The following is a 12,732-nucleotide window of genomic DNA, read 5'->3' on the forward strand; positions in this document are numbered from 1 at the left end:
TTATGTTTGTGCTTTACTGAACAACTGAATACACAAGGATATGCCTTGAGGTATAGTACAAGTGCTATGGTTAAACGTGCATTTACATCTACTAACACTTTACCAATTCTTCCATAAATCACATCCACTAACTCCTAGGAATATTACATCAATGCAGAGGAATATTCCTGGGAATAAAGAGCAATAGAGCCACAAACAAAATTAAAGACTAGTTTCTGGTGTTTCTAGTTTAAGCAAGTATTTGGCATTTTGTAGTTTTATGAAAGATCTGTGCTATATTTGGAAGAACTAACTTTTTATGCATTCAGTCAGGAAGCAATAAGTATTTGTGAAATTAAACTTAAATATCCATTTAAAGGAACTTATCATTTTTTCCATATTTCATCTCTTCCTGAAATCTACCCATTATATACACAGTATTGCTAAACAGTACCAGAGGAACAATATTCAAAGTTTAAAACACATTTGAAGAAACAATAGGAAGCAATTAGCTTGCCTATTTTACTAGAACAAAAGAACATTTTTTATACCAAAGACATCAAAATATTTCACTATAGTTTAAAATACACTTCCATACTCAGTCTCACAAGGACTGTGTACACGTGCAAGAGAAATTAACTTTTTTCTTCCAGATGAGATGAGAGATTATGGTTTAGAGAGAATCAACTGTAATCCAGCATTATATTTTAAATTAAACAAACAACAAAAAAAACCCAACCACACACATGAAAAACATCAGCACTTAATTAAAATACCCTGTGCTGTTGACTTGTCATCCAGGAAGTTGCAAATATTTCATAACATCTGTATTTTATATGTTTGTGTTTTTTTTTCAGATTTCCAATCCATATCTGCCAGAGTCCAATGCTCTCTGACCAGGCTCTTTTATATATTCCACACATGGTGGGCATGATGTTTAATATCAAATTTGCTTCTTGAAGACAGTTGATGCTACACGGGATTTCTGATTTAGCAGAGTGATCCAGCAATATACCCAAATCACAGTACAAGTTTAAGGTACACTTAGCAAAATATAGGAATTGCAACACACAGTTCAATCACAATACCAATGTGATCCCCATTACTGGTCTCAATAATGTGCTCAATGTCACGATGCTGGGTGTCCCCAGTCACCGTGAAGGAATACATGGGTTGAAGTCAGCTCAAGCCTGTTGCTCCCTTCAAAATTCTTTTGTTAGTTGTCTACTTTTTATGCTATATGTTGGACTGAGCCACCTATTCACTCCCCCCATGTTGCCATGGCTAACTGTAGTGGGCTGACCCTGGCTGGACACCAGGTGCCCACCAAAGTCGCCCTATCACTCCCCTCCTCAGCTGGACAGGGGAGAGAACATATAATGAAAGGCTTGTGGTTTGAGATAAGGACAGGGAGAGATCACTCACCAATTAGTCAGACTCAACTTGGGGAAATTAGTTACTACCAATCAAACCAGAGAAGGGTAATGAGAAATAAAACCAAATCTTAAAACACCTTCCCCCAACCCCTCCTTCCCGGGCTTAACTTTACTCCCAAATTTTCTACCTCCTCCCCTCAAGCGGCGCAGGGGGATGAGGGTTGTGGTCAGTTCATCACATGTCGTCTCTGCCACTCCATCCTCCTCACACTCTTCCCCTGCTCCACTGTGGGGTCCCTCCCATGGGAGACACTTCTCTGTGAACCTCCCCAACATGAGTCCTTCTCCCAGGCTGCAGTTCTTCATGAAATGCTCCAGCATGGGTCCTTTCCACAGGGTGCAGCCCTTGAGGAAAAGACTGCTCTAGCATGGGTCCCTCACAGGCTCACAAGTCCTGCCAGAAAACCTGCTCCAGCGTGGGCTCCCCTCTTCTCCACGGGTCCACAGGTCCTGCCAGGAGGCTACTCCAATGCAGGCTTCCCATGGGGTCACAGCCTCTTTCGGGAACATCCACCTGCTCCGGCATGGGGTCCTCCACACGCTGCAGGTGGATACCTGCTCCACCATGGACCTCCATGGGCTGCAGGGGACAACCTGCCTCACCATGGTCTTCACCATGGGCTGCAGGGGAATCTCTGCTCCAGCACCTGGAGCACCTCCTCCCCCTCACCTTCTTCACTGACCATGGCATCTGCAGGGCTGTTTCTCTCATCTTCTCACTCCTCTCTTTGGCTGCAGGCATTGGCTCTATCAGACATAGGGGAAGCTTCTAGTTGCTTCCCACAGAAGTCACCCCTGTAGCCCCCCCCGCTACCAAAACCTTGCCACACAAACCCAATACAATTAGGCAAGAATTCAACAGTTCAATTTCAGTATTCTGCCCTCTATGGAACCACTGAAAACAGCAATGACAGTTTAGCCAATTAGTTTTAAAAGAAGTTGCAAATTTTATCACTTATTTGGAAATATTAAGAACAGCTGACCCAAACTTATGAGGATTCCATACCATATGACACCATGCACAACAATAAAAGCTAAGAGAAAGGAGGAGGAGGGGGAGGCATTCCTTATTAAGGCATTTGTCTTCTGAGAAAACCCAGGTGTACTGAGGCTCTACTTCCCAGGAAGCAGCTGGACATCACCTGCCAATAGGAAGTACAGAATAAATCTTTTTGCTTGCTTCTGCACACAGACATTGCTTTTCTTCATTAAACTGCCTTTTATCTCGACCCATGAGCTTTTCCATTTTATTTTCTCCTTCCCTGTCCTGCTGAGTAGGGGAAGTAACAGAGCAGCTTGGTTGTCATCTGGCATCCAGACAAGGTCAACCCACCTCAGTCCTTTGTTGCATCAAAAATGGGGCACGAAGAAACAGCAGTTTTGAATCAAGCATGCTATAACTCTAGTCATTAGCCATCTAGTCATGACTATCTCATCATTAAGTAGCAAGCTTCTGTGCAATTCACAGAGTTTGCTAGATGAACTGCTTATCTCTTTATTTTGCTGAGCTTGGGAACATGTTAATGGCTAAGCACCTGGCTCTGGCATTGATGCCTTACTGTGGAGGGGGAGCTATCCTGTGGAGAGGATGAGGGAATACACCTGTCTCTTCCCATCCAGGATTGATGTGGGTGGTTTTATTGTGCAGACACCCAATGTCCTTGTTCACCCTTACGTGAGCTGTTTAATACTGCTAATTAACACTGTCGGCTTACCATTGGGTTTGTGGAATCTGGTGTTGTCCTGGCATAAGAGAAAAACACTTTTGGGTGAGGAGACACTGAAACGTGCCCTGAGGCAGCCGGTTCCTGGGTGGCAAGGTGTGTGAAAGCATTTGGGCAGGTGCCTAGGGCTGTTATCACCTCCCATAGCCTGGGACTTTACACCTGAACAGGCAAGTAATCCTGGTAAACTGACATCCACCTGATAGAAGGGTGCCTTGCCTACCCCAATGAAAAACAGTAGCTTCTAGCACTGTACTAGGGCTTGGCCTGGGCCTATCGAGCAACAAATCAGTACTATCAGGGGACTGTGATTAAGGCAGGGACCCACCACCTCTAAGAATGCCATGATTGAGACTGGGATCCAAACTACATCCAAAACCACAATAGTTGAGACAGGGACCCAAACCACATCCGAGGACATCATGGTTGAGATAGCGACCCAAATGCCAACAACTACAGTAATTGCCCCAGTAGCGAAAAATGAAACAGCGGACAAAGAGAACAATGGCTCCATATAATTGATTAGTAAGGGAGGAGGAAGGGTTTGATCAGGAGGCCGGTCCTTCAGTAAAGAAACGGGAAGAAAAAGTGAGAGAAATCACACAAGAGGGGGAAATTACCCAGTCCCTGACCTTGAAAAAACTTTGAGACATGCAGAAAGATTACAGCTGCCAGCCAGGTAAGCAGATTGCTTCCTGGCTGCTCTGATGCTGGGATAGCAGGGCCAACGGTCAGCAATTAGAAGGTAAGGAAGCCCGAAAGCTGGGATCCTTTGCTAGGGACTGGGGAATTAGCAGAGGAATTGGAAAAGAGGCAGCAATTTGCAGTCTCAGGAGATGACTCCTCTCCAGTGTGAGGACAAGATAGCCATTCAAGGAAGATCTTGTGAACTACCAAGGAAAGTGGACTACCGTGGACGAAGGCATCCAGCAGTACTGGAAATCATCTACACCGACATAGATGACAAAGATATCTCCAAAGATCTGGACGCCATCCTGTGTATGCAGGCCATGTGAAGGAAGGTGGTCCAAAATGGAACAGTGTCATTTTAACAGCTTAGCAACAATGTATTTCCCAGATTCAGATACACCAACTATGGAGAGAGCAGCTTCCTGGCTCCAAAACTTTGAAGAAAATTTCAGTCAAGCGAGCCACACAAATAAAGTATCCCTGGAATAAAGGGCAGTGGCTGGGTTTTCGATATGGCGAGGCCTGGCAAATTGACTATATTGGACCACTGCCACGAACATGCCAAGGAAAGCAATACATACTCATCATGGTGGAAACAAATACCAGGTGGCTAAAAACATACCCTGTAAACCAAAACACCATCTTAGGCCTTGAAAAGCAAGTTCTGTGGCAACATGGTACCCCAGAAAATTATCAGACAGTGAGACTCATTTCTGAAATAACCTCATAAACTCCTGGGCCAAGAAACACAGCATTGAGTTTGTGTATCACATCCCCTATCACACACAAACCTCCAGAAAGACTTAGAGATATAATGGACTGTTAAAAATTATACTGAGTGTTGGGCACTGGGATACAAATTAAGAAGAAGCCAGAGAAGAAGGTAAGTGGCTGGGGAAGGTGGTGTGGATTGCTCCTCCCTTGGGAAAAGACAAGCCCATTCATGGGATTGTCTTTGCTCAAGGACCTGGGTGTACTTGGTGGGTAATGCGGAAGGATGGGGATATCTGGTGTGTACCTCAAGGAGATTTAACTTTGGGGGAAAATAATCTGTGATGCGAGCTGTATGTTGTAGGACGTAGTATATCAGAGACTACCCAAACCAACAAAGAGTGAGCTTCACAAGGATCTGGGTGAGTGCAGTGATGACCCAGCCCAAGTTGGTGTTTGCACCCAACAATCAAACATGCTGCTTCTCCTGTCCTAAGAGACCACCTTGTCAGATGGGGCTCAAGTCATAGCCTGTTCACATGAATATTTAAGGCAATGGCAGAAGCCCATGGAATGAGAAAAATAATATCTATCAGTTAAGGGACAGAGGATAGTAGTTAATGAGAATCTACAAATCCATATGTTGGGTATAAAGATAGCTTAAGTATATGGTATAAGTTGGAAATATCGGTAAGAGAGGATTTCTGGAATGAGAAAGAGATACAAGGGTATGGTAAGAAGATATATAAATATATCAAATTATATGGGACCTAAGCTGAAATGGTACAGAATAAACAGGTGTAGATTGTGTTGTGTCTGGCTGGGATGCAGTTTCCCCATAGCAACCCTCCTAGTGCTGTGCACCTATTTGTAGCTCACCAGTGTTTTGGCTATTGCTGATCGGTGCTTGCACAGCAACAAAGCTGTCTCTTCAACCCCCCTCACCCACCCAAAAGGTCAGGAAAGCCAACCCCAACTGACCAAAGGGATATTCCATACCATATGACATCCTGCTCAGCAATAAAAGCTAAAAGGGGGGGGGGGGGGGGTAATGTAACGTTCTTTGTTAAGACATTTGTCTCCACAGCAACCAATACACATACTGAGGCCATACATAGAATATTTCCAACCTTCCAACTGAAAGGGAACTATCACGATCATCTAGTCCAACTGCCTGACCAATTCAGGGCTGATGAAACTTAAAGCACAGTATTAAGGGCATTATCGAAATGCCTCTTAAACACTGACAGGTATGGGGCATCAACCACCTCTCTAGGAAGCCTGTTCCAGTGTCTGACTACCCTCTTGGTAAAGAGATGTTTCCTAATGTCAAGTCTGAACCTCCCCTGGTGCAGCTTTGAACCATTCCCACACATCCTGTCACTGGATACCAGGGAGAAAATATCAGCACCTCCCTCTCCACTTCCCCTCCTCAGGAAGCTGTAGAAAGCAATGAGGTCACCCTTCAGCCTCCTTTTCTCCAAACCAGACAAACCCAGAGTCCTTACATGCCTTCCAGCCCTTTCACCAGCTTTATTGCCCTCCTCTGGACACATTCAAGTACCTCAACATCATTCTTAAATTCTGGGGCCCAGAACTGCACACAATACTCAATTTGAGGCTGTGCAAACGCTGAATACAGCAGGATAATCACCTCCTTTGACCAGCTGGTTATACTGTGTTTGTTGCGCCCCAGGATGCGGACCGCCCTCTTGGCTGCCTGGGCACACTGCTGACTCCTATTGAGCCTGCTGTCGACCAGCACCCCCAGATCTCTTTCTGCAGGACTGCTCTCCAGCCACTCCTCTCCCAATCTATACTTATGCATTACTCTGTCCCAGGTGCAGAATCCAGCATTTGGTCTTATTAGATTTCATGGCATTAATGATCGCCCAATACTCCAATCTATCTAGATCCCTCTGCAAGGCCTCTTGTCCCTCAAGAGAGTCAACAGCACCTCCCAGTTTAGTATCCTCTGCAGACTTGCTAAGGGAGCATTCAACTCCTGCATCCAGATCATTGATAAAAACATTGAAGAGAACTGGCCTTAGAATTGAGCCCTGAGGAACACCACTGGTGACTGGTTGCCAGCCACATGTAGCCCCATTGACTGCAACCCTTTGAGCCCTGCCATTCAGCCAGTTCTTCGCCCAGCACACTATGAACCTGCTCATTCCACAGTTGGACAACTTGTCCAGAAGGATGCTTGAGGGACAGTATCAAAAACTTTACTAAAATCCAGAAAACCTACATCCACTGCCTTCTGTTCTTCCACTAGGCAGGTGACCTTATCATAGGAGGTTATCACATTATTTAAACAGGACTTCCCAGGAAGTTGCTGGACATTGCCTGCTGATGGGAAATAGAAAATAAATATTTTTGCTTTTTTGCTTCTGTGGGTAGCCTTTGCTTTTTCTTCATTAAATTGCCTTTATCTCACCCCATGAGATTTTCATCTTTTTTTCTCCCCATCCTGTTGACAAGGGGGAGTGACAAAATGGCTTAGTGGGTAGCTGGTAGCCAGTCAAGGTCAACCCACCATAGGTAGACACAAGTGAACTTCAAGTAGTAGAATGCAAGTATTTTGTCCTTATTCATTCTCTTACAAATGAAGTTTACTCAAATAATTTATTGCAATTGTGAGCAAGTTTACACAGGTTGGTTTGATGAACAGCGATGAAGACGTATCTGGAAAATATCTATTTTAATATGTTCTGTTCTCTACCTAAGAGTCTCCTCATACATGATATTAAGGTTGTTAGCCTTTGTGTGAAAACTGAATTTAATTGCTGTTATCTAAGTCTGAGAAACATCATTCCAAAACACTCATCCAATCATTCTGAAAGAAAATGCCCAGTGCAAACATACATGTCCCTGCTGTTAAAGAAGGTAGTGGAATAGTAAGTTACTACCACTTAGCTAGAAGTCTTATTTTAATTAATCATTGCACATCAAACCCTTAATTTTTTGAGTGTCAAATAGCATTTCACAGCCAGTTCTCAACTATCCAGGTTAGCAGACACTGATATACACATAACTGTCAAGTCTGAGGCAATATTAAGTTTGATATTATATTTTAAAGAGAGGGGAAAAAAATAGATCGGCCACTTTCAAGCTTTTTGGCTCACCAATGGCCTTTGGACCATAAGTAACAAGTTTATCTAGGACATGCATTTTCAGATCTTAAGAGTCCAATACACTGAGAACATGTCACTGCAACACTAAATTGAAAATAAGTTTGGCTTAGGAAAATATTTTAATTACACTTAAGAATTTGTGAGGTCATTTATTTTTGTAAGAGCAAATGTGTTGTTGCAATACTTGAAACAAAATTTCTTCTAATGCAGCAGGCTTCTACAACTTTATTCACGAAGGGCCACAATAAAGAACAGTTTTTGTTTCCTGCATTCAGAGATGGCACAGTTCATGCTTTAGGAACCCCTGATTCTTAGGGTCTACAACCAATTATTGCAGCTGTTTTATAACTTACTTGCAACATATTGTAACATAATCACTATTTGTCTTTAAGATTTGTGCTACAGCAACCAATTTTGAAAGTAGATAAAATCCATAAGCATTCAAAATTCTTATAATGACAATCTATTATTCATAGCATTTGATTGGCCTGAAGATGAATCTAAATAGCCAATAAGAATAATGAAAAATAAGAAGCTATTTGACACTTAAAAAAATAAAAAGCCACAAAACATTTAACAGAGGGACCAGTTTAGAAAAAGGAATTACACAATATTAGCTCTGTATCCAACCAAAAAGATGACAAGCTGTTCTATAAATCCATTTATTCATTGATTTGAGACACACATGCCTAAACTTCTCCCATAATCAACATCACAATAACTACAATCATGGCAGACAGTATTGAGCTTATTACAGGCATTAACTTGGGTCTCTATCTTACCCAAATGCTGACTGCAAAAAACTTAATTCTCTTTCTTAAATCAGTTAACTGGGGGTGGGAGGGAGGAATTAGAATGAAGTTGTTGGGCAAATTAGGACAGAAGAAACCTCTAGACACAAGAAAATGGATAAATAATTTCATTAGAAATTACTAGCAGTGAAAGAGTAAATATTAGCATTTTGCATAGTGATGCATGACACCAATACAAAGATCATAAGCCCCTACCCAAAGTACAGAGAATTTATCAGTTCTCCTTGGAGATTAGGGAATTAAAATCAGTGGCAAGTTTCATTGTCTTTGCACAATTAAGAAATCAGTCATTTTATCTTAGGTTAAAGCAGTTCTCATATAAACGCATTCAAGTAACTGTTTACATTGGGAAAGTAAATCACTCAAGTGAAAGCATTTGCTGTTAAATGCAAGTCTTGCCATGGGTACTACCTAATAATGTGTTTGGAGATTTTTTAAAATTATTTATTTCCAGACCAATAGGAGAATATTCACTCACCGCCTATGATATTAATACAAATCTCAGCCTAAAGAGATTATCAACTTTAAATAGTGAATAGCTACATTAGCTGTGAAAGTTATAAAATGTAGTAACAGCAAGGCACTGAGAAAATTCAGCATTATATTAGGAGCTTTAACTACAGCTAACTACTCTATATATTTATAAATTTGAAAGGTCAGTGAAAAATAGTTCTTTAAAGTGAAGTGTTGCTTGTAGAAGAGTAGTAGAGCTGTAGAAAAGAAATCAGAGCCCTGTAATACTGATAATTTAAATATCGTAGTCAACACTGAAATCATCAGCAAGGGCAAATGAGAAGAACTTAATCTGCTTACTATACTGTTGTGTCGTGGATTTGGATTTTTTTTTTCGACAAAAGATTAAACCCCTCAGCATCATAACACCATATGTTATTTTCTGTTTATGTACAGGTCTTTCAGATTTTTGGTGGAAAAAAGTAACATCCTGCATAAGTAAAAAAAAAATAAATAAAGGGGGGGGAATACAGTTGTAAAACTGTAAAACTGATGTCCCTTCTCAGAAGGAGAGGAAAAAACAGAACAGTAATCATGATACTGCTGGTGCTTTTTAAGAAGTGGAGGATAAATGCACAAAGACAAAGAACTGGCTCTGAAACTAATGCATATTTTCATATCCATGAAAATAAATGAGAAGCAGAAGATCTTAAAGTATTTAAGAGGACGAATAATCATTTTAAGCATTTTAAGTTATTTGGTGAAAAGTTATTTACTGGACTATGGAAAAAATGTACTTTCAGAGAACACTTGCATGTTTGTGAGTATACGCACAATTTTTGCTCAGAAATTAGCAAAACTCACTTAAGCCAAGGAATTTCTTTTAACTGAGCTGTCAAAACCAACCTGTAGGTCAAGAATTTATGCTGTATTCAATGCTCACCCCCCCTTGCTAGAGTGTTTTTTCAGAACACAAGATACCTAGCACCTTGGGAAAACAACACTCCCCTTGTGAACTGGAGCAGTATTTGATAGCATTTACCAACACCTAAAAGTAACTTACAGATTTGAGAATTCAGCAGAGAAAGAAGGTTATTTTACCATGTTACTGTACTTCAAAATATAACTGGAAGGACTGCCTGTGAATAGGCTTTGCCTTTGAAAAACTGCCTCTACAGACAAGCAAAATGCATGCCTTAAACATTTAATTCCTCTTATTCTGTATTAGCAAAGAGGTGAAAAATTATGGTAAAAACGAAGATCATCTTGGAATCTTTTTTCCCTACCATACCTTGCTTGTCCTACAGAAAGTGTGTGTTCATTTCTTACTTTGATAATAAACTTTTATAAAAACATCCTGCTTCTAAATTATTTTATTTATTGTACATGCAGCAAGGAAAAGAAATGGGAAGCTACATTCATCAAGATAGGACTTCAGAGTAAGAACTTTTAGCAGGGACAAGAGGTCCTCTTAGCTTGAAAAAAAACTTTGCAGAAAGCTTTATGTCTGATCTGAACTAGATTCAGCAACATAAAAACTTAATTATGTCTTCTATTTCTTGAAATTGTGCATAAACATAGGTATTGGTAATAACAAAAAAAAAAAGAGCGTCCTTTTTTTTTCTTTTGGAAATACATGTACTTATTTGCAGAGAGACAGATTAAATTATCTTCTAGTACTTCAAATAAGGTTGAGTCTACTGAACTGAAATGCAGAGAAAGAGAGAAAACAGAAACAGAGAAAGGAAAAAAGTCAGGATCTCTGAAAGCAGGGTATTCCTCCCCTTATAAACAGGTGAGGCTTTCTGGGAGTCTATCCTATAGATAAATAGAGCACACATAAGAACAGACAACTCTGCATTTCATGGTGCATTGAGTGTATGTGGCAAGAGGTCAGGGACTGCCCTGTGCCTGTCACAGCCAGTTACAGCCTGCTCAGCAACAGACCCACCACAGGCCAAAGCTGAGCCAATCAGCAAAGCTGGGGGCACCTCTGTGAAAACATATTTTAAAAATGGGAGAAGACAACAAAGGTAGAGGGGAGAAGGGAACAAAAAGAAGCAAAAAACCAGAAGGAACACCAAGGTCAGAATAGAAAGAGCTCCATGGCAGAGAAAATATTCCTGAAGGAACTGCAGTCTGCAGAGGACCCGTGCCAGAGCAGATATTCCTGAAAGGACTACAGCCTGTAGAGAACCCATGCCGGAACAGAAAAAAAGTGAGAATGAATGAGCAGCAGAGAGAAGCTGCTATATGCTGACCATAACTGAAGGGACTGAGTATAACTTGCAGACACTAACAAGGGGCAAGGGGAAGAGTTTGGAGTGAAGCTGAGTCTGGGAAAAGGGGGAGGAAGAGTGTTTTCCCTAAGTGTCTTCTCCATAAGTCTTTTAATGCTTGTTTTGTTTCTGTTTCCCAATAGTTGAATCAGTAATTTTTATATTTATTTATATATATATATAAATTGGCAATAAATTAAGTTGAATTCCCCAAGTTAAGTCTGTTTTGCCCTTGACAGTTAATTGGTAACTGATCTCCCTGTCCTTATCTTGACCCACAAGCTTTCTTGCTCCTGTTCTTCCTATTTTCTCCCCCCATCCTGCTGGGGTTGGGGGGTGAAAGAGCAGCTGGGTGAGAGTTTGGCTGCCAGCCAGGGACCACCCACCACATCCCTGCTTCATATTTAAACTTGCTCCACCCCCACCCAAACACGCAATCTCACAGAATTGTGGTTAGATGCCTCAGCATGACTAACAACTAGGATGTTTATTCACAGCAAAGAATCCTGTCACAAGTCATCACCATTTAAAAAGGTACTTTTCATCCAATATTGATACAGCTACATCTCTAGTCATATGAAATAAGATAAGTTTGCCTCATCATCCTCTTTATAACAAGCCAACACTGCTATAACTGAGGGTAGGAGTGAATCCCTTCCCCCAACTTTAAACAAGTGAACTGTTAGGACAGCACATAAACCAGAAGAAAGGTTGCTTGCCCTCTGTCTTATAGCTGACACCTAATAGCAAAGTATGTTTATACTGATAAAATTGGGGGGGGGAAAAAGGGGGGGGATCAAAAGATATGTAATTCACAAATGCTAATAAAAAAGAAAAGACAGTAGTCAACTGAGGTGCCCTCAGCAGTCAACGGACCAAGAAATATTTCTGTCTTGATTCACTTCTAGAAAAAGTCTTTTCCTCAGTAGAGAGATGGCCCTCTGGGATCTGAGGGAAGCCTTTGCGAATGCTCCCCTTACTCACAAGATGTCAAGCATAAGTACCCAATGGTCTCCAGTTTCCAAATGTGTCAAATACCCGTGTACACCCTAACTCTAAAAGCATTTAAAAGTCAGATTTTTAAAAAGTATTTGCAGACAGAATTTTCTGTTAAGCTGTTTTTTGAAGATACTCCTGTCAGCGTATATTTTGGCAGATCAGTTTGCTTATAACTGCAGTTCCACTGATGGTAAACCAACCATTAACAAAACCTTGTTTCTTCTTTCAACATGAAGACAAAGATCTTCTGACTGCCCAAAATACATGAGATTAAGGAACAGGATGGGCAAGAAAAATTCCTAGAAAATTAAAAGAGAAAGTTTACTCTCCCCAAACATTTTACAATTCAAGTTGAAGACCAGAGATAAGTTACAGACATAAAGAACAGACAAAATGCTCATCAGTATGATTAAGGTAGTTATCTAAGCATACCAGAGACCTAAGCACTGTACTGAATTTTAGTAGACATTATGTTTGACACAGCCTATGGAAAAGGATAGCAAGAATCTTAA

The sequence above is a fragment of the Charadrius vociferus genome, unplaced genomic scaffold, assembly GCF_000708025.1.
Source record: "Charadrius vociferus isolate BGI_N301 unplaced genomic scaffold, ASM70802v2 scaffold774, whole genome shotgun sequence".
NCBI classification, from domain to species: domain Eukaryota; kingdom Metazoa; phylum Chordata; class Aves; order Charadriiformes; family Charadriidae; genus Charadrius; species Charadrius vociferus.